Genomic DNA, 23,172 nt, shown 5'->3' on the forward strand with positions numbered 1-23,172 from the left:
CTCCCAGGATTTTCCCTAGCCTGACCAGCTTTCTGCCGGTTCCATCCCATGTTCTGTTCGTACCCGCTGCGGTTCTGCGTGGGGTATGGCATTTAAAAATGTAGAAATCTGACCTTAAGTCGTACAGATTAGCACCAAAATTTCAGGGGCTTGTCTCTTACATGTGTCGGTTTAGTAAGTGGATTTATACCAAATAATTTTAAACTGTTACAGACCTCTGAAGCTGTTTCTGTCTAGCTTCTGTAATACGCTAAGTGATATAAGGTCACCAGTGCTGTGGAAACTGGTTTTGCAGTTGATACGCTAATTCAGCAAGAAATCCGTTCTTGTAGAAACCTGAAGAAAATTATTTTAATATAGTGCCGTGCTACTTGGTTGACTTTCAGGAAGGAGATAATTAAAACATTCAAGGGAGTTCCAAGTCTCTGGAGAAAATACGGTTCTGGAAATACAAGTTTATTTTTACCACACAGCTTATTAGCTTCTTTTCTAAAAGTAAAATCAGCCGAATGTGATGGATGCAAAATAACATTTTCACCTGCTCAAGAAGGTGAAAAATAATTTTTATAAACTGAGTTATATATAAGAATAGACTTGGCACGGTCTCTTCTGTACCACTCACCCCAGGTTTACAGTAACCACTGCTGCAATTTTCTGGATGAAAACTTCCATCCAAATACATCCAGGGCCATTAATGAGGCTGCACGAGTGCAACTGATTGCAACAGGGAACAGAATTACATTGATGGTGCCTAAGGAGAATCTCTGCACCCGGTATGAATAAGCAAACGGCTTATTTTTTTCAGCAACAATTAAGTTAAATCGAAAATAATTTTAATAGTCCACAATCAAATTTATGAGCCCTGTATTTTTTCCACACAGTGCTCTTATACTGGGGAATTACTGAGCACAAAAAGCAAATAACTGTAATATTTATTACTTGAAGATACTAAAGGATATTTTACCAGCATAAAACACTACATCTTTTTGAGATGAGGAAGAATAAACAAAATTTTGTTAATTGAAGAATAAAAAAAACCCCAAAAATTAGTTTCTAAGAGACAATTCTAAGATCTATATTGTAAAAATTGTATTGTCATATTTTAAAAGATAGTTTAATTTTATGACATAACAAAGGGAAAAAATGACATTTTACTCTTTGTTCTTTCATAAAACAGGTGCAATACTGCTATTCCCAAAGGAAAGACACCAGTTCCAACAAGAGTAGTGTCTGCTCTAGAATGAAGGATAAATGGTTGAAGATACCTACATAAACAAGAAAGTTTAAAAGCTTAATGTGAAAATAACGTTACTGTATGTAACAGCACCCACTGTGTTCAGACTGTTCCGTTTCAGATGGCCCAGGAATTCAAACAGGTATGACATCACATCATTTCTCGTCATTAATGAAAGTGTTTCCTTTAAGAAGTACATTGCTATTTTCTGCTTAAACTTTCTTTCATTAATTCCAAAGTTCTTTTGGCCCAACCATCTCGGTATATGTTTAGCTATGTTAGCTAAGTATGGTTTTCCAGTGTTTTCTGGTATAGACTTTATACCAAACAATATATTTAAATGCTTTACATAACATTTTAATAAACTAACTTTTGAAAAGTCTGTATTGATGTATATTCTGATCTTTCTTGATAATCTATTTCAGGGTGACATTATTATGGAATGGACTACCTCGGAGGTTGCTTTAGCTATTTTAACTCTATACCTGTCATCTCCTTCAGTCTTCAGTTTTCAGCTGGTAACTTCTCTGACCATGAACATTATTATGGGAAGTGGTTATTTAACAAAGAGTAGATTTGACTCTGAATTTCATTGTCATCTAGGTTTCTTTCTCGGTTCAAAACCTGTAAATCAGATTATTTTCAGCTAGAAGTCTTCAGAGGCCATACCAATGCCTTGGCTGTCTGTACTCCTCATCCCCCTTCTGCCGAGACTATACAGCAGTGGGTGGCAGCAGTGGTTATTTACCTCCTTTACTGAAGATACGAAACTGTAAGAATAGAGAACTATGTACTATATTGTGCAATGCGTGTGAGTAACGTGTCACCAAGACCCAGTAAGCCCCGGCTTAGGGCAGGATCCGCAGACTCCGTTGGAGACGAGTTCTCTTCCCTGGCTGGCGGTGCTCGGGATGTCATTGTGGCTAGGCTGAGACGTTCTGTGCTTGGCTTCTTCCCAGAGTGGTTTGGTCTTCTCAACACTAGACCGCTTCTTCTAAAAGCTACCTTAGATGTTCGGCAGGCATCCCTGTAAGTTTTTTAACTACCTGTGTTTATTAATTTCATTCAATTTAATGAACTGTGATGTTTGCTGTAACACTCCAGTTAGAAATGGCGCAACGGCAGTGGACACTTGTGGAGCAGCTTCGGAGGCTGCCAAATCAAAAACTTGATTTACTGGTTATTCCTATCACTGTGATGATGAATTGGGAACAGTTTGTGAATGCACACAAATCCAGGAAAGGTAAGAAGAAAGAAACTTGTGCAAACTTCATTTCAAAAGAGATACTGTCTAACAAAGAAAAAATACTCAACCGAGACAGCTAGATGTTTTCTCAGCTGAAGGCTGCAGGGTTTCCGTGCCTTGCTTTAATAGTTACATATTTGTCAGAGAGTTAAACTAGAAATGGAAATGCTCCAGTGGGTGAACTTTCATATACTCCTAAGGAGACTTTGGAAAGGGACTGTGGTATGGTCACTGTTAGTCCAAGGGCCTGAAGTGTTTGGCTTGTGAAGGCACATATTTGAAGAAGAGACATGAAATGAGGGGTCTGTGCCCCAGTACTATGCCGGAGACACAGAAGCTGCTCTTCTCCACCAGAGTTTATGCACATGAGATCTCCAGGCAGAGTTCAGTACAGTCTGTTGACGATCCAGGAGGGGAGAAACTTGGTCCAAGTCTTTGTCTTCTCCTCCACCTTCCCTTTATGCTTAGTAAATGTAGATACGTAAATAACAAGTTGCATGCAGTTACTTTTTGAAGAGGTTGAAATAGAAAACGCAATTCAATGTTTAATATTATGCTTCCCAAGCTTAATACCTTGGGAATACAGATAAGCACATGCAGGCTGGATATAGGCTGTACACAACCTGGAGATCTCCTCTTTAAAATTCTGACTCCTCTGTGCTTTACTGATTCGCCCATGTAGCAGATGGAGTACTCCGAACAGTAACACCCTGTTACTCCATTGTGAAAGGTTCTGGGAATCTAATGTCAACAGAGTGGAATTTAAATATGTTTTTTGTTTCGTTTTGTTTTTCAGCAAGCATTTAAAAGATCCACCAGTTCATCTCTGTCGGAGATTATTTTCCTTGCGGCTTAGCTTGGACACTAATCTCACTGTTGAGTTTACATTTATGGAGTAGGACCTAAGGTTTTCTCCATGTGTTCAGTATTATGGTTCTGATTTTGCAAGCCGTGTTGCTTAGGATACGTGCACAAGTCGTGTCTGTTTGCACAGCAACAGCAGGACTGGGGTTCAGATGCTGCTAGTTAATCAATCAAGAAGGAACAAAAATAGTTTTGAAGGCTACCGCACTTCTTGGCCGATGCTCAGAAGAGCTGGTAAAAACTGCACTGATGACAGTATTTATTATACATTTTGTTTCATGAGGGGATTTTTAGGAATCGGTTTTTAATTTAGTTATTTTATGCTGCTTTAGCAAATCATGTGTGAATATAATTGTCGTTTTTCAAAAATGCGTGCTCTGTTCCAGCTGCTTTTGTTGCCACCAGCCACCTTTTCATTCCATGTAGTAATGTCCACAAGGTGGTGCCACAGCTAAAAAGTTAGCAATAAATAAGACAAATATGATTTGATAATTCTGCCTGCCCTTTATAACTAACGTATCTGCATCATTAATGAATTAATAATTATTTTAGAAGCATGATATCATCTGCATGTATAAGGACATCACAGGTTTGCAAGCTTGTTTTTTTTAAATCGCTCCTGTGTCTGCCTGCTGTCTGCGTGGGAGCACCACCCCACACCTGTGACAGTCCAAAACCGTGCTCAGAGATGAAGAGGCGGCTCAGGGTTAAGCAGACGGGCTGAGGAAGAGTGTAGAACTGGATCTGTAAACACTTCAGGCCAGCAGAGCTGCGCATGTCCTAGCAGAGCTACCAGTGCAGAGGCCGTGCCCCACCGATGTGTTTTCTCACGGGGAGCACAAGGAGATGTACGCCCGGTCCTTGCAGCAGTACCACAGGAGTCCGCCTGCATCCAGGCAAGCAGAATAGTTCATCCCCAGCTTTAACAAAGCCAGCTTCCACGCAGTCACCCTAGGGTGGCTGTGGCACATTGCAGCCTGATTTTCAGAGCCTTTTCCTGCCTGCAGGGATAGCCAGCTTCACTATTACCCTGCCATATGATAATGTACAGTTGACTATTAATTCCAGAGGGGTACAAAGTGCACAGAGGGACCTGGTATGAAAACAGCTGGATTGGTATATACAGGTAAAATTTAGTAGTAGTAGTAGTAGTCTTTTTTTCTTCAATCATGGTTAGAAAAGCAGCCATACCAAACTGCATTTAGGACAGGGGAGCAACTTTCTGAGCATCTTTCTACACAAGGCAGACTAGAGAAAATAAAAGGCAATAACAGGGAATGTAAAACAAGCACAGGAATTAACCACCCAGTACAGAAAAGTCAGTAAGTTTTACAGGAAGAAGTTCTTCGTGTGGATCTAACGGCTACACTCTTTTGTAGCAGACTTACGTGTCCCAGAAGAGCTGAAGCACCCTATGAGCTTCTGCAAGAGATAGTCATTTACTCATCATGTTATTTTGTACCAAAAGCAGCAAGAAAAAGGGATAATTTAAAAGCACTGTGTTGACTGTTGCTTCCTGCTGCAATCTGTTTGGTATGGTAGACCTGTATCAGAAAGAGAAAAATAACAGGGTTTGCATAACATATTTTCTCTAAATTGCTACGTTATTATTTTAAAACATACTGAAATTCTAGTGGCTTGTAAGAGACTCAGTGGAAAGTATAAATACCCATGAAAGATGGTCTGAGTCCCAGCTCTAAAGCAGAACGAGAGTCAGAAGTTTATGGAGTCCAATTCTGGAAGCTGTCAAATAACACAACTGCCACCACTTTTTTTTTTTTTTTTTTTTAAAGGATCATATTTTAAAATTATATTTTGAAGTGGTTTACAGTATTTTAAAACTTTGCAGCAGTTTGAACATCTGTTTGGAAAAGTCAGAGAACTAGCTAAAAGTACGAAGTCACTGAACAGGTCAACTAGATTTAATTTCTGAGCCAGTCAGTCCAGGTAGTTAGTTTGGACTAACTGAATCGTGACAGTGGCATTTGGTCAGAGTATTCCTGTAAGATAGTTCTCAGTGTATGGCTGCAGTGTGTGTTGCAATTACAATTATGTAGTTCTGTTTTAGTTTGGACTAAGCTCTTTCTTTGACTTCATAAAATTACTTTCAAAAGTCTGCATTTTTCAGATATTTTACATAAAGAAGAAACGATGCTTAATTCTAAAGGGAATGGCAGAACATCTCAGATGATACATTTAAGTTTCCACCGTGTGTAAAACCCAGGTATGCATTATTTTAGTAATTTAACAACCAAACTGCAATTCTGAACATTTGCCCTTGCAATGTTTACAATGATTTTGCATTCTTGTTGGAAATCCCTGAGCATTTTTAAAACATCAAAACCGTTTTTCCTCTTAAGTCTGGTTTTGTGGTTTCCCATATAGTCAACCGTGAACAAAATACGCTTCAGCTCTATGTCTATACCTAAATCTATATTTAGGTCCCATTAAATATTAGAAGGAGGTTACTTCCAGTAGTCAAAATAAGGAGTCAGCCCGAGCACACATCTCAGAAATCATCCTGCAGATGCACAGCGTTAACCGGAAACAATCAAGAACGGCAGTGGTATCCTGCAGGATGTGTGCGACTCCTTCAGCTATGTGTTGATTTACACAGGGCTGCACTATAGATTATACGTTCTGGTAATTGTGGTATTGTTATTGCTAGGCTGTATCTAAGCGCAGGAAATACATATAAGCACGTTTGAAGTGATAACATCCACCCCTGTTTAAAAGGCAGTATTTTATTCTTGTCAAAAAACTCAGACAGAATACAGCATTTACAAAAGAAAGTAGGCAATTTCCTAATTAGTACTGAGCAAGACTTCTGGGGAAAAAAGCCAGTTCATTACAGGAGGCCATAGCCAGCCTCTACAAGTAAATTCACATGAACTTTTATTCTTAATCGCTTTAAAAATATTTTTTTTCAGTATGGACTCTGATCCATGGTCAGGAAGGAGACAGTACAGCTCCATCTAAAAATACACGAAAGATCAAAATAAATTGTCAGTGTGTCACTGAAACCACAGTGCGGGGTTTCTGTTATTGAGAATGAGTAATAACTTTCTAGCTATGTAGAATGCTCTGCTTGGGTAATAATTCTAACTGATCGGGCAGATGATGTATTCCGCAGGAAAATTATCCCATCTAAAATCCTGCCCTGTTCCTTCGGCTCGCTAGGAAAGCCTACCCACCATTCCCATTTACCTGAGTCCCTCTGTGCTTGCTGGTCTAGTATTAGGATTCGGGAACAGGCCTGTTCTCCACCCAACACCCCCAACCCTGTCTTGCCATTCAGGAACAGATTGGCTCCAGCCTTGACTGGAAAAAAGGCATCTGCTCCTGCTGCTGCTCCCGGGATGCGGGATTTGGGGTCATCGGAGGTGGCGTACGTTGGGGCCCTCTCAGAGCCTCTCGCGCCATTTCTCTTTAACAGCATAGGCTTCAGACCTGACCATGCAGTTAGGAAAAATACTGATCAAACCAGGGATCTCCCAAGTTCCCTCCTGGAAGTGGGTATGGATGTGTCCAGAAGAGGGAAGGAGGATCCATTGGAATTGCTATGCCAACCCCTTCTCCACAGACAACATTTAACTGACAAAACATTGATATTATGCATGCTATGCCTACTTCTTACTTTGTTTCACATAGGAAAATAGATTAAACTTGGTCTAAAGTTTCCCTCTTGTTCCTACCAACAATAGAAAACTACCAAGGAAGAGAAAAGTAAGACAAAGATTAACTTTATGGAGTAAAGGACAGCATATGATGTTCTTTCAAAAGGCCTTCCAGCTAAACAGGGATGTGGTTTTTAATATTATGAAACATTCTTGCCTGTATTAATACAGGAGGAAAGTAACAGTAAAACTGTGAAACAAATTAATACACCCCAAAAATATAAACCTCTGGGCCATAGCTAAACCTATATCCATACTGCGGCTGATGTCAATTGTATCGCGGGATAAAATCAGAATTAGAGCTGATGCTATTTGATACTTTTCCTGTTCATAATCCTGGAGCTTGCAATACTGTTACAGGTCAATAATATCATGCTATACTGTGTAAACTGTTTTTTAAATCGATTTGTCGAAATGATAGTTATGAGTGAGGTTCTAAACAGACGCTGCAACAAATAATAAAGGATTGACCTACTAACAGGTCTAATGGCGACGTGATGAGCACATACGCGAAGCAGCCCAAAGCCTAATGATGCTGCACAATTTCATTAACAGCTTTTTGTCATTTCCTATCTAGATTATTTAACATTCAGAGTACATTTGTCTTTATGAATTTATAAATGCTACTAGTTTGAAATTTTTGTGCTGACAGTCAAACTAATGCTGAACAGAACTTCAGTTTTGTCAGATCTCGTATTAGCAAAATTTTGATATAACAGTGTGGTTGATGCCTCTAAGTTAATATTAATATGGCTTTGCTTTTGGGGGGGCTCATTATAGTATTCTTTTGGAAGTGTCACCTGCTTAGGTAAGCTTTCATTTGCAAGATAATATGAAGATATGCTTAATTTTAAATACGACCTTCAGTATTTTCCTGAGTAGGAATCCCTGTCTCTGGTTTAAACTTGTAATATCCTGTTTAACAAAGGAGCAGCTTCAATAGTACTTGGAATACTTAATGTTATGCAAGTTTTCAAAGTGTGTTGCTGGGATCAGGGCTTTAAAAGCAAAGGTCAGGAAAAGATCCCTTCTGGGAGCACCGTAAGATATGAGCCACGTTTCACTTTTTTCTTCATAGGTCTATTTATTAAATAGACCAATAATAACTTTATTTGCATTTGTGTGAGTCATGGGAAAGGAACAAACACATGTGTTCTGTGGAACAGCACACCTAACGTGGCTGCAGCACGCGTGACTCTGCAGTGCGTTCAGGCGCTGGCTTTCATTAAGCAGTGAGAGATGCTGCCTGCAGAAATAGCTCGTGACTTCAAAAAGGGGTTCTAATGTCTGTCAATTTCACATATGTTTCATCACTCTTACACAACATCAAAATCATTGTGTCCTTCCTTAATGAAGACTATGGAGGGTCAATTGCAATGGAAATGAAAATACCCGGCCCTACAAGCCATACGATTTGTAATTAGCTCGAGTTATCCAGAGGACGTTCTGTAAGTTCCTTTAGTCTCTTCATTTTGCCTTGTCTCAAATTTGTCTGATTTTGTTTCAGTTTATAAGAGCAACTTGTCACTGAATTTTCCGTGGAAATGTGTATGTTTCAACTGAAGTGCCCTAGCACATCCTCCTTGTTAAAATCCCGTGAGTTCTGTCGCTTGCAAGGAGCTGCGTGGAGCCCTGCAGCCCTCGTGGCTGTTGGACAACACAGAACCTTCCTCGTCTTGCTTGAACTCTGAAACACCTGGGATACCTTTAGGGTTTAAATGTTTACACGTCTAAAAGATAAGAGTTTCTTGCATTAGAAGACACAGAGTTTAAAGATCAAACTGAGCCATGCCTCTTGCACTTAGCTCTTTAACAAAGCTGCCAGGATGCTGACCAGCGGCCCTGCCAGATGTGCTCTTCCATACTTTGGGTGAGTAATCACCTGGGCCTGGGAACTACTGTACCAGTTATGCCTGAACCCGTTTTTGTAGGTGACACAATAAAGAGGTCAGCATATACCGAGAAAACTTTGCATAGCCTTTGTCAGCGTGCCAGAAGAAATTCCTTGGGATTCAGAGCCTGAGGTTTAATTTCAATTAATGGTCAGGATGCTGAATATTGTTTATTCCACACTAAGGCTCATTTTAAGGCAAAACACTGTCAGCTAGTATTGGCGCAGGCAAAATGATATTTCGTCCCACACAGAAGCCCATCTAGGTACAATCCAGTGTGCTCTCCTGTCCCTGAATGTGCTCTGCAAGGACAACAGGAACAGTGACTGCAACTGGCCTAGGATTCCCTTGCACTTGGTCGTGTGTCAGCAGCCCGATCTAATCAGACAAGCCTGTTTTTTCCACAAAATAAAATTGTTATAGACAACCATATGATGCATTGAAAACTTTGGGAAGTTGTTAAATCAGGTCTGGTTTCACAAAGGAGCCGTATCAAGCCGATTCTCGGTGAGGCAGCGAAGCCCAGTGGGCAGAGCGCTGGGCAGGGATTGAGAAATCTGGGTTCTTTTCCAAACTCTCCTGACTTTTAAATGACCTTGAGCTGTCACTTCTCTGTGCTTTGGTTTCACTGTCTGTATGAGGAAGATAATAATCCTCTATAATGATTTTAGGTTGACTGAAGAAAGGATCTGTGTCGGCACTAGGTGTCTCTTGCACTCGCCTGAGCGAGGTGCAGCTGTGGTTAGAGGGCCAGGTTTTGGTCCATACCTCGTGTATCCCAGAAAATCTGGGAAACTTTGGTTCTTAGACTCCTTGCTTTCAGTTGTCTCTCAAACCACAATTCCATGTTAAAGGTCTTTCTTATCTTTCAGACCATTACAAAATAGCTCCGGAACATTTCGTATTATTTAGTTGCTGTATTAATACTCACAGCTCTTACTAATGTTACTGGGAATTGCAAAGTGCCTCTCAAGATCACACAAACGATAACTTAACATAGATGATGACGTATTTTTGACAAAAAAAAAAAAAAAAAAAGTGGTTTGCAATATTATGCTTGAAATATCTGGGCAAAATTTGTATCGGTTACTTTGTGTTATAAGATATGTCCATTGGACTTTTAATTTGAAAAATCCTGTTTGAAACTGAAAAAGTATGGGTGTTTTTTTTAATTATATCTTGCTTTTAAAAAATTTTGTATTAATATACAACTACAAGTTCTGTGCACAAAAAGAACAGTCTACTTTCCAAGCTGTTGAATGCTTTGACCTCAAGGGCATAGAAACTGTTGACTCATTGTTTTTACTGCATATAATATTAGTCCTTTGTCACATCCAGGGAATGACATCATCTTCTTCATTGTTAGCAGCAGGTTTGAATAATAGAAAAAGCGCACCATTAGTTGTCTGCTGTATTTGCTTTTAATAAATGAATGGGTATCTGGTACCGAGATTCAGATTAGGATTTTTCAGTAATATTTAAAGCAAGTTTGTGCCCAGTCCCTGCAAGGAGCTTTGCTCCTGCCCACCGTCTGCAGGGCTGGCAGGGGCACGGAGCCTGCAGGGTGGATGCCACTGGTGGTACTGGCTTCTCAAACATGATAAGGGGAGACAGAAAGGGAAGAGGCTAGGCACAGAATGAAACAGATCTTTTCTTCAAAGTCAGTTCAGTGAAAAGAATCCCTGAACTTCTGGGAATCGTACTTCTCTGAAATCTAAAATGGTGAAAGGTAATTCTCTGAAAAGAAGTCATCTCTAGGACATGCTAACAAAACAGGAACAGATTTTCTTCAAAATGCACCAGGATAAGTGTTTTATCCACTGCAAATTTGTATTCATGTCTGTTAGTCTTCTGCTCCCTATAACTAAAATGTCTATGTCCTGCTCTCAAAGAGTCATTCCCTGTCAGAGGTATTTTCTTACGCCTGCCTGTTTCATGGAAGAGGGATGCATCGTTACAGGTAGTAACCAGGGTAGTCGTCTTTGGGGTAACTCGCCACCTTCTTCTATGGGATTGTGCAGAATTCTTTCATGGCAAGGAAAATTTTAAGTGTTGCTTCCTGAACCGTAAATATTCCCACTGAAAGAGCATTTACTCAGGGAGAGTTTCCTTGAGAGTCTGATAAACTGCCAAATCCTAATCTGCCTCCATTATCCACTGCCTTTAAGTTTTCCCAGAAAAACATGATGTATTTAACTATAAAATTATAACTTTGTGGTCCCAACAAGATTTTATGCCGAATATAAGTTCCTGTGTTGACAGACTGAATCAAACCGGACTTTGAAAAGCTGAAATCCCTACAGCTGTGAGAGGAGAACCGAGGCAGCAGGCTGGGAAAGTCGGAGGCAGTGGGTTAAGGATCCAGGATTGCTTCATCGTGGAGGCCCACAGACCAGGAGTGGACTCAGACAAGGGGTACAGACATGGAAATGCTTCCTAGAGTGCCAGAGCTAAAAAAGAAAAAACAAACCACACTGTAAAAGGTCGAATTCAGACCAGCTGACTTGGAAGCAGCAGGGACCTGATGTATTTGCCTTTTGGCCGTGGACTTACCTGTGCTGGTGCAGGTAGGGACAGCTGCCTTGCAAGCAGATGGCACAGCTTTGAGCAGGTGTCTCTATCCCAGTTCCTATCCCAAACTTACATTCCAAATTTGGGGCTTATCTGTAGTGAGAAGGAAAAACTTTTTTCTATATGTTTCATATGCTTTTGCCATATAAAGCTTGACTTTTTTTTACAGTCTTCTGTTCCAGTCCACAGTTCCTCTGCAGTCAACATTTCCAGAAGATCTCAAGTAGCATGAATTTTGGTGAGGCTAAATTACTTGATTTCCCCTTACCCTGTTTAGAAGAGGCTTTACTTGGACAAAAGCAGTAATTTCCCTTCATCCCTCTAAAAGTACTGGCCACCTCTAAAGAACTTGGTCTCTCTTTTATGTCACCTTCTGACAACTCATCTGAGTTAAACAGGTTGCTGTGGCCAAATGAAACGCTTAGGAAATAGACCATAGAATTAATTTGCAATAGTAAATCATCTCAGCATCATTTCTCTTCCTCTCGAGGGGAATGCCAGCTCAAGCAAAAGAAAAGATTAACGTAATAAAAATATTCTAAAGACATCCTGTTAATTGTCCCAAGCTCAGATGGTATTGTCTATTCTTTGGTTTTGCACAGCCAGCAAACAGTGTAAAATTCAGAATTTCTTCCCACCACAAAAGTGCAGCCTTTGGTGCTGCAGGATAACCCCTGTCCTTCTGGAAAGGAATGAGCATGCGGTGTGGCAGAGCTTTCATAGGTCATCTCAAATTTGCCCCATTTGTGGATACAGCAGTATGAGTTGTTAATTTAGACATGTCAGCAACCTTAACAAAGAGACTAAAGGTATGTGAACAAAAGGAAAATCACAGCAAATTTTGGAAAAAGAAGGAAATATTTTTTCCTCTGAATATGCAAATAAGGTTTCCCATGTTTGTTTAGGGACAGAAAAGACTTGAGGTTTTAAATTCAGCCAAAATAGCAGCTTTCATTTACAACCACATTTGCAATGTTGACCTCGAATATCACATTCAGTGACAGCAAATCTTGTATGAAAAGTGAGTATATCCAATAAAACTCAGAAACAGTCACAAACAACTGAGTGAAGCACAGCTTGCAGAAAAGTCAGATCTAACACGAGCCTGTCATTCTCTCTTTGCTCTAAAACATCCTTTCCTCAAAACTGAGAAAGTCTCATTTAAGGCATTTTTGCTTGTACGAAAATAGCTGTAAAATATGTAAGAAAATACAGAACGTTTTTTTGCTTCAGTTCGTGTAAACTAATCGGGCTGAGCGATGAGAGTGTTCCTGTGATGCGGAGCACTGCTGGGTACTATGCATGAAGCAGTGTTCCTCCCCTCGCAGGCAGCTCGAGCCTTGCCTATGGATCAGTGCAGAAAAATAAGTATTGACTTATTCACAAATTACTCTTTAGGCACTGGATTCCCAGAAATATATTTGTATAACAGCATCTAGAAGCATATGGATTTGTTGATAATTTAATCAGTTTTTCTTTCGTTTTATGGCCTTAAAGGCACCTTGATCTTAAAAAATTTTGTCGTTCTGAAAAGCAGAAATTTTAGCTCAGCTCTGATGCTCGCTTCCTTCTTCTTCTATACAGATTTTTGACACAGACTCAGTGTGCCCTGTTTCATTTTCTTTCAGACTGCCAATTAAGATGTTTCTTAACATTTTATCAGATGAGTTCCCCGTTTCTTAATATTTTATCAAACAAGAGGCTAACTTGTTCTCCTGCTTTTATTATTTATGTGTCTTTCCATCATTAAATATTTTAACTGTTGTACAGTTTTTTCACATGTCAGATAAGGATTTTTTAAATTCTGTCATTCTGCAGAACAGTAAGAAGAGAAAACAAATCAGAAGTTTTATCTGATTGTACCTTGGCCAGGTTTTTCTGTGTTCTCAAAAAGAACAGTGTGGAGCTTAACTTGCTCCACAAAAAAGCTTTTTTAGCTTTGAAAATATTTTAAAGACATCTCAGGAAAGCCAGACCCAACACTAAGAGTGAAGTTCTGCTCATCTTAAAAAAAAAAAAGACTGACATTGCTTTACCATGGTCCTATCTGACCATTTAGGATCTCCTGGTATTTAATCTGCATTACATGAATTGAGAAAAACTTACTAGTAGAAGCCAAAATATGGGCAGAATTTGACCCACCGTAATGCTTCCTATCACTCTCCATCCCTGACATGAGTGGGTGATGAAAACTGCCCATAATTGTGCTTTTGGGTGCATCCTGATATGTGGCAACCTGGGAAATGCTGATGCTGTATGTTAGTTAGGTACTAGCCCGGGGCGGGCGGAGGGGAGATGTGTGAGCCTTCACATCAGGGAATTTTGCTGTCTTTGAAGTGTAAATTGAAACTAATATTGTTAGTGATAAGTTCATGGTGGCTGTGGAAGCCTACAGGTTGTGGTAGGGCTTGTGTGTTTTTATAGACAAGCCAGAAGAGGCAGGCAAGGTTTGGGGCAGGCAAGAAAGTGATACTGCCCTCCTTGCATGGTACTCTTGCTAAAGGCAGAGGATGCTGCAGATTAGTTCTGAACATTGAGTAATCCAAGAAAACAATAGGGGTCTGAAAATACGAAAGTTAGATTTTAATTATTTTCTGTCTCCTTTATTACTTTCTGAAATTACCCTGCAAAGATCCAGCACCTAGGCCTCTGGGAAAGCTGCTCAAGCTCTGGGAAAAAGTCTGAGGAAGATGTTCTTCAAAATAATTTACCATTTCGTTTCCTCAGAATGGTAGAAGCCAGATACAGCTCTTCCGCTCCTCTCAGGCATCCCCCACAGATGCCTGCCATTTATAAAAGGCACCTAGCAACAAGAAACCCTTTTTGGTTAATAACTTTTCAGTGCTCCAAGAAAGCTAGTATTCTTATTAATTAAGGTATGTACCCACAGTGATTTCTCTCTTTTGGTACCTCCTGTGCAGAGTTACTGCATTGTCAGAAATAAATCCAGTCTAACTTGTGGGGGGAAAAAATTGGATTCCATCGTGTGTTTAATATACCATTATGAAAATGGTATATTAAACTCAAATACTTCAATTGTACCATTAGATGGTGTCATTACGTGGCTTGCTAATTGATAGGTTATTCAAACGGACGTTATAATTTTAGACTTCTTAGAAGCATCCATATGAAGAATTTCCAAAGTTCAGAGAAGTAAACTGGGTGTTAGGAAGGAAAAACATTTACTGAGAATATTTCCTAATGCGTGTCACTGAAAAATCGTTACATAAGTGCTGTGTGCATTCCAGGACTCGGTGCTGGCTATTTTTAATACCTGGTATGAAAGAACTTCCTGCTACTTTTTCTCTTTGAAGGCTGCTTTGTGGTTCATTAGATCATGTTGTCAGGCCCATTTTTCTGCTATCCTTAAACCTCATTTTTCCTGCTAAAAAAAAGTGAAACTGTATCAAGTGGAAGGAGGTGCTGAGCATAAAATGCCAGGGAGAGTCAGGTACACTATGTCAGTGTTGCGGTGGTCCCAGAACGCAGCACTGCCAGCTCAGGCTTAATATTAAACCTGAAAAGAAATCTAAACATGCTGAACACATGCACTTTCAAGAAAAGCAAAAGAACTTGTATGCCAAACAACAGCACCTAGCAAGAATTTTCAGCTTTGTGCTTATGAAGACAGATATTTTATTTTTTATTAAATTAGATTAGTTTTAATTTCATACTGTTCTCCATGCAGTGTTATCACAGGTCACCATTTTGACCATAATTTATATAATCGTAATCATTAACATAAAGCATTTTGCTTAAATGCACCCTAACTTCTTCAAACATAGGCTGTGCAAGGTATTTCAGAATATTGTAACTGCACAGACAGTTTACAGCATTAGTGTAATTTTGCTGCTAAACTCCTAGAGGGAGGCTGACGAGGGTGAGGTGGCCAGAGGGACCACCACCATTTTCACCTCCTCTGACTTCCTGCAAAACAAAGACCACAGGACTTCCTGAATTAATTTCTTTTCAAGCTAGGGCACATCTTTTAGGTAAACATATAGTCAAGTGACATACAACCCATTCGATCCACTAGAAGAATTTGAAAGTATTAATTTTGAAGACAAAAGAATAATGGATGTACTTGCAAATTAACAGGCAGCTCATCGTGTATTAGCAAGGGCTTCCGTGACTCCCTTTTATCGATAGTAGAGAAATGGAATGACAATTTCAAATGCAAAAGAGCACTCCAGGTAACTGCTGCAGCCCTGACCCTGCTCCTGCAATCTCCAGCAGGGATGCAGCGGAGCGTTTAAGCCAGATGACTGGAGCAGGTAATACCCTGGGCTATCCAGCCTGCTGCTCTGGCATACATTGCCATTGCCATTGCCAGGCAAGGGAATTTTCCACCTACGGAGCAGCTCCCGACTTGCCTCGGTGCTCAGTTTGTGGATGAAGGCGGTCAGTCAGCAGCGGGAGGTAGGGAGCACCCCTGGGGCCTGTTAGATTCTGCTTTCCCTGGGGAAGGGGACGGGGACAAGGGGACCTGCTTTACTCTGTGGGTGTAATCCATCAACAGATGCGGAGCACAGCCAGGGTGTTTGAGAACCCCAGAGCTAACAAAACATTTGGACTTCCCTTTCTGCTGCTTTGATGCTCTCCCAGAAGAAGCAATTCCTTCCCCCCGCCCCCCCCCCCCTTCCCTCTGCTGTCTCCATAATGTTTCATCTCCATAGAATGCTTTTTGATCATCTCTTTCCTGCACTTCTGTAGACCTTTCAAGTTAGTTTTGTTGCCAAAGAAACTGCTCCAGCCCTCAATCCCAGTGCTCCCAGTCTCAGTCCCAGCTCACTCCCCCTTCACATTGGAGCACTCTGTCTGGATCATAACCTTTCTTTTTCAGAGGAAGTGTCTTCACCCAAAAATGTGAAATCTGACTGGATTCTGCTTCTTTCAACAAAGTTATTACTAAGAAATTCATTACTGGTCACTTAAAAATCTTCCACATTCAGGCCAAAGCGATGGAACTGCTCTGCTTGATCTTGTCCAGTGCTTCACAGTAACATCTTGTTTTCAGTTGCTTGTAACTGTTTGGGCTGGGATTTTCCAAGCCAAGCATCTGCCCCAGGTTTCATTTTTGGCAGTTCCCAGCTAAACCACTGTAGTCATTTTCATGGACAAGGTTAAAAAAATATTTTGCCCATATTAAAAAATAATAATCCGGTTGCTTCATTCGGAAGTGTCAGCATCCCCATGTCTCTACAGAAGGCATTTGAAATGGAGCACCATCACCGGTCCAGCTTCACCCATGTACCTTTTCAGCAGCGACTGGGAATTTGGCAGCACCGCTGCTGTGGTTTCACAGATGTGCATCCAAATGTAACAAAGCCATGAGACTCCATAAAATCTCAGTTTGCACGTGATCAGTTAAGAATTGTTAGCTGTTGGCAGCTAAATTTTCCAAAGATCAGCCTGTGCTGACGGAGCCCGCCCTGCCTTCGGCTGCTGTCTGGCGTGCAGGCACCACGTGCAGCTTTTCCACAGACCAGCCCAGGAACCCAGCACGCTCTTTGCCCAAGGCAGCAGGCAATTTCTCTGCAATTTCTTCTCCTGCCTGCCTAAGAGATCACTCTGCGACCTGTGCGCTCCTCCTGCATGCGATGTCTCCCCTTCCTCTGCTCTGCCCAGGCTGCAAGAGAAGGAGCGCGGATGGCCAGGATGAAAGAGTTTGGGAGGGGGCCTGGAAGCGGCAGAGCATGGGAGGGAGCAGGGAGCAAGAGGCAGGAGGAGGAGATGAAGGCAGTAGATGCCAGGGAGACGACTGTTACTGACCAGTGCTAGGATTTCAATAGGACATCACAGACAGAAAGCAGTTGTAGAAGCAGTTCTTCATTATTCAAAATAATAATAATAATTAAAAAATTATACATATATACATAATGAGATTCTGCTAGGCAATGGGGAAAGGGTATGATACATTAGGTAAGGAGGTTAATAAGCATAATGGAGATGAAGATAAGATGCCAGAGGAAATAATTAAGAACAAATAAGAGGGTGGATGTAGAGATGAAGGAAAGGAAGCTAGGAGGTGAAAACAGGGCATGAAGAACACAAGAAGGCAGGAGCCAGGGAATGGAGGAGTGGATAAACAAAGTGTGGAAGAGCCAGAGCTGGGAGTTACCTCAAAACAGCACAAAGGAGGAGGAGAAGGCAGGAGCCAGGCAGGAGGACGATCAGTTAAGAGCATCAAGGGAGAGAAGGAGTGTGAGTGCAGACTGAACTCTAAGAACAGGCTGATGTTTTGAGTCAGACATCAATGCAAATTCTGATTTATCTGTAATGGTATAGGAATAGAAATCAGGTCTGGCTAGCATCTATAGCCATGCTTTTTTTCTTGTTAGAAAGCTGCTTTATCAAATATTCTGGATCTCTTGAGCCAGAGCTCCAGAGCTGAGGTGACCGCACATCGCTATCTGTTCACTTTTCAGGCTTCCTCTGACATTGTTAACAAGCATTTGAAGTGCCTGAAGCACAATGTGCTGCTTTTTTAACCACAGGAAAAACTATTTCTGCAAAATAATATTTGAAAATATTTTAAGTAATTTTGAAATTATAGGTAGGGCTGCCAGCAATGCCTCTTGCTGGCAGAGCAAAGCCAGGCCCTGCGCTGGGCTTGATGGCCCTTCGCTGGGGGTGTTTGCCATCCAAGGGGGCTTGCACCAGCACCACCATGATGAGGCATCATGCTTTATCACAGGGATGGGCAGCGCTGCCTCTGCATGTTTTTTCTCCCCCTAGCTAGGAACAACAGCACCTGGAAAGCGGGGCAGAGAGAGGTGGAGAGGGCTGGGTGCGCTGGGTGGCCTCTACGTGCCCACGGGCAGAGCAGAAATGGAGGTCACTGGAGCAGAAGCCAGGGAGAGAGAGCAGCAGCTGGAGGTGGAGAGGGAGGTGTCCTGCCCCGAGGTACTGCCAGAGCTGCAGAGACACCAGAGTTACACTCTTAGAGTGATAAAGGAAGGGGAAACAGTTATATGTGCCTCTAACGTGATGATTCAGCTTGCAAGCTGGAATTTCTTTAATGTAAATGGCAAAGGCTTCCCCACCAGCAGCACGTTTGGTCTGTCATGTCCTCTGTCAGCTGGAAGGCGAGCTCTGCAGAGCTGAGCTGCTTTACTTTCCTTTTGAGAATGAAAGTAGCACTGCTATCAGAAGATTAAGTTGTTGGTATGTATCAGGTGATAGGAAAAAATACTCTGAAACTGCAAATGGACTGACAATATACTTGGGAGTTGCAAGTGTTGAGCTGCTGTCTGTTTATCTGGTTGTCATCTCGATAGCTTGAAAACCCCAATTACACTCCTAATAACAACTCCTGGGGGTAAGGCTGCTGTCACTGCTTGGTTCCTCCTAAAGATGCAGCAGAGCTAGGAGCTGATACATTGACCCATTGCTTCTTGAAACAGATCTCTGTTCAGATTCTGACCTACGTCCCAGCTAAAAATGCATTCAATCTTTTCTTAATTTGTAATAGATACTTGTGTACATTACAAAACCATCTCGCAATTTGGCAAATTAAGCTGTCTGTGGTTAGCTCTGGAATTGCAGAGATATTGCAGTGCACTGCAGCATTGCATAACGAGCTTCCCCAGACTTTGCCTTACTCGAGTGAGTAACAGCAATCCTTATCTCCAGCGAGCATCAGATTCATCCCATTTTTGAGAAAAGAATTAGTATCAAATATACGATGGGCATGTTATGCCTTGTGGCTGCAATGTTTTTTCAATTAACTTCTCTGAATATACCACAATGAAAAGTGTCAGCTTTTTGCCTCAGAGGCCTATAATTAGATTAAATGAATACAGTTAATTATCTACTACCTTCTTTACACAAAACAATATGTTCCTATAAATTAAAACGCTCTTACAGGAAGGAAACTGTTAACTCAAATATATGCATACAGCGCTGGATTGTGAATACTGTGAATATATCGTGGTGTAGCACAGCTTTTTGTCTGCAGCCCTTATTTTGCAGGAGCTAAAACAAATTACATCTGAAAAATCCACAGACATCCCATTATTCAGAGCATATATGTTGGTGCAAGGAGGTGATACTATTAAAAGTTACAGTGGTCATGAAACAAATACACTTTTCTCTTTCACAGATGTTCCCTATAAAATTTGCTTAAGAGAGATTAAATACAGCTTTGTTTGTGTACCTACAGTCACAGCCTCAGGGACTATGGTCTGTCCAGATAGAAAGCTGCTTTTTCGAGCAGAGTTCACTTCTCCTTTCAGAAAATTAAAAAAAATCCGTTCTGTAGGAAGTATTCACAATTAACAGCTCACTTTCCAGGCCTGCTGGTATTCTAGCTAGTGTGGACTGAAAATCTTCCCTGCCTGTTCTCCAGCCTTACTAAATAGAAGCAAAAGTTCATGAGGGATCAATACACTCGCACCCTGGCATGCCCCATGTGGAAGTGCAGCTAGTCACACGGTGGCACATCCCCTCGGTGGTAACCTATCCGAAGCAGAAAGCACTCTTTTTCACCTGACAAAGCGTGCCCAAATGTCCCTATTTCCACCAGAACAGATATTAATAACTTCAGGCCTAAACATGCCATCCTCCCTCATCAGAAAATTGTATCAGAATAAGCAGCCCTTACTCCGGCCTGCAGTACATGCTGCATGTAAATGCGATGTGTACCCAGGGTGGGTCTTGTGCTTCATTAGGGTCAGACCCCCAAAAGCTTCTGAATACTCAGTGTTCCTACAGGGCATTGTGTTTTATTGTGGCTGGTGCTGTGTATCTTTTGCTTTAAACCTTCATTAGCTCCCTGTACAAAAGCGTTCATTAAAATATCATTGTGTTGATAATCATCTTAATGTCGAGGAGCAAGAGGGCTGTGTTGCCACGTAAATGCTGCCTCTTTTTTCCTGCTCTGGGGTGTAACAGGAGAAAGACAGACCATCTTGATAGGCACTATCTGCTCTGAAGGAAAACTTCCACCAGGGAACTGTGAATTGGTTTTAACCTTTTAGTGGCTGCACTGGGAAGCAAAATGTTTCATCTTTCCTACACAGAAGGGAGCTTTTTTTTAAAAAAAAATTAAAATAGTCATAAATACCAGTGGTCCTCCTAATTACTTCTACAAATATCAGAAAGCAGTGACAGAGGAACAAAGAAATGCAACGGGAAACATGGTTCAGTGGTCTTGTACTTCCCTGAAAAGCTGATTATACTTTTGGCTGATTCAGTTGATTTCAGAGGGAATTGGCCCTTTTGGGCAGCTGGAGGGTCGGCTGGGCCAGCGGCACAAAATGCACCGTGGGCTGAGGAAAATAACACAGGGTCCTCTGCCTGTCCAGCTGAACTGTGCCAGAGCTCCGGACTTGGTCCCTTAGCCCCTCGGTGTCCCTTGATTTGGAGGATTCAGGGAGCCATTTTAGCACCAGTTTAAAAATAGAGACATTTCCCTTATGCTTTTGCAGGTGCCTTGCCCCATTCCCTGCTTTCCCCGGATGACTTATCTTTTAGGATAAGCACTAACAAAAGGTCAAGGTTATTCTAAAGTGCCCCACAGAGGAGGGAGCTCTTCCTCCTGGTTCCTGAAGATGAACCTCGCACAATTGTAACTGACACCAGGCTGCAAGGTAATTCAAACGTTCTGGGAATATGTACGACATGAAAGGCAGCAACCTTTAGCACTGCAAAACGTCCCTGGCGATTTGTACTTGGTGCTGCTTGGAAATGCAAGAAGCCATCTTACCACTCAGTGCCATGGCAAGAAGTTAATTTTTTTTATTTTTTTTTTCCGAGTGGGGCTCTGCAGATGAGGTCCGCAGGGCACGGCTTGGCACCGCTGGCGATCGCAACCGTGCCATGTCGTTTATTACACCCGAAGATGAATTTCCTCGCCTTTGTGACACAGCAACCAAGAAGCGCGGATTCCCCCACCCCCGCCACCCGTTCGCCTGCCTCTAATTTTCAAACGTAACAAAAGGTCATGCTCTGGCCGGCAGATACACCTTGCTTCACATTTTTTAAGGAAACCTGGAAATAAACCTGCTTCTTTCTGTCTTTTGCGTCGCTGCGCTGGAAGATGATGCTTCTGCATCCCTGAAATCTTGGGGGAGGGGGGAGGGGGGGGGGGAGCCCCGAGGTGCAGCGGGAGCGCCGCCGCCACAGCCCGGGCCCCAGCACCAGCTATGTGCCATAAACACCCCCCCGGCGAGCTGCGGGTCCCTTTGCTGTACTCACTGCGGCAGGGGGCTGCGCAGGCATCGGGGGTACGCTGAGGAGGCTCCGGTCCCGGCTGCGGGCAGGGAGGAAAGGGAGGGAAAAGGGGGCGGGGGGGGGGGGGTAGGGGAGAGAATGGGGAGAAAAAAATAAAAAAAAAGACGGCGCACTGCGGGTTGCGGGCGGCGGCGGCCGGGGCGGGCGCGGAGCGGCGCGGAGCGGGGCGGGGGGCGCGGGGCGGCGGCCGCCCCTGGGGCCCCTGGCGGCGGGGGCAGAGGCGAAGCGGTGGCAGAGCCCGCGGAGGAAACTAAATAAATAAAATCAGACTGTTATTTAAGGCGCGTAAATTTAAAAATATTTGGACAGGAAGAGAAAGGGGAGAGGAGCCGCAGGAGACAACCTAACGGTTTCGGAGCGCGGCGGGGCCCCCCCCGCCCCGCGGCCCCGCGCCCCCGCGCCCGCGCGCGCTCCCCGGGGGCCGACCGACCTGCCCCGCACCTCCGGCGGCCCCGACCCCCCCGGGGAGCCCGGCGGAGCCCTCCGGGAGCACCGACATTTTGAATGCGTGTGTGGCGGGGCAGGCGCTGCCGAGGCTCGGTGAGGAGCCGTCCCTGCTCTGCCCCGTCCCTCGGCTCTCCGCTCCGTCCCGTGTCCCCCCGCCATGCAGTGTCACAGCCCTCACAGAGCAGAGCACCAGCTTTCCTCCCCTCGCCTTTTTTTCCAGGGAATTTCAGCACTTTAGTAAGCGGATAATCGTGCGTGGCTGCTGCGGGATGCCCGGTGGATCGCCAGGTGCGCTTGCGGCAGCCCCTTCCCTCTTTCAAACGCGAGCGGGCGGTGGGGTCCGGCCGCTTTAAACCCTTTCGTGGCGCCAGGGCCGCGCTGCCCTTTGCTGCGGAGCCGGTTTCTCATCCCGCCACGGAATGAAGCGCTGAGCCCCTTCTTCTCCCCGCACTGAAAACAGGCGAGAGAGGCTCTTCGTGCGCTCCAACGTGCGGCCGTTCGCGGCCCCGGCTGCCGAGCGGAGCCCCCCGCCGCCCCCCGCCAGCGGCCCCCTGCCCGCGCCGCTCCTCGCGCCCCCCGCCCCCCCCCCCCCCGGGGTCCCGCTGCCGCCGCAGAGCCAACGCTGCTCGTTCCCCCTAGGATCGCTTTAGGATCTGCCCCTTTTCCAAAGGAATTCCACGGCCCCCGCCGTTGTTCCGAGGATGATTTAGAAACAAAGGTCAAGTGCGACAGCTTTGCTCATCCGTGTAACCGAAATAGGGGAGAGGGCTCCCCCCCCCAGCGGGGTCCTCAGGCAGCCCGCTCGGCGGGAGCCCTGCACCGCTACAATTTATACTCGATTTCTTCACATTTTTCTCGGCTTGCTCTACTTGTTTCTATGTATACATCTCATCTCGATACTATATTGTTTACTGCCCATTCCGGGGCTGCTGCAGGATAACTCCTGCTCCTGCCTGGCAGACTTACTTGTCAGTTGGTTTATGTCTCAATAAAAGCTCTCAGAAA

The 23,172-nt window shown here is 43.3% G+C and overlaps 1 long non-coding RNA gene across 1 annotated transcript; it reads right to left on the reverse strand.

Moving 5' to 3' along the window:
- Positions 1-1,659: 1,659 nt before the first annotated feature.
- Positions 1,660-21,786, reverse strand: LOC130157287 (uncharacterized). Its single transcript, XR_008824769.1, has 3 exons — positions 21,685-21,786; positions 11,467-11,577; positions 1,660-11,363 (listed from the first exon to the last, which is right to left on the reverse strand). It is a non-coding gene; the product is annotated as an uncharacterized LOC130157287 (long non-coding RNA).
- Between the last annotated feature and the right edge of the window lie 1,386 nt (positions 21,787-23,172).

The sequence above is a fragment of the Falco biarmicus genome, chromosome 11 (genome assembly GCF_023638135.1).
Source record: "Falco biarmicus isolate bFalBia1 chromosome 11, bFalBia1.pri, whole genome shotgun sequence".
NCBI lineage: Eukaryota > Metazoa > Chordata > Aves > Falconiformes > Falconidae > Falco > Falco biarmicus.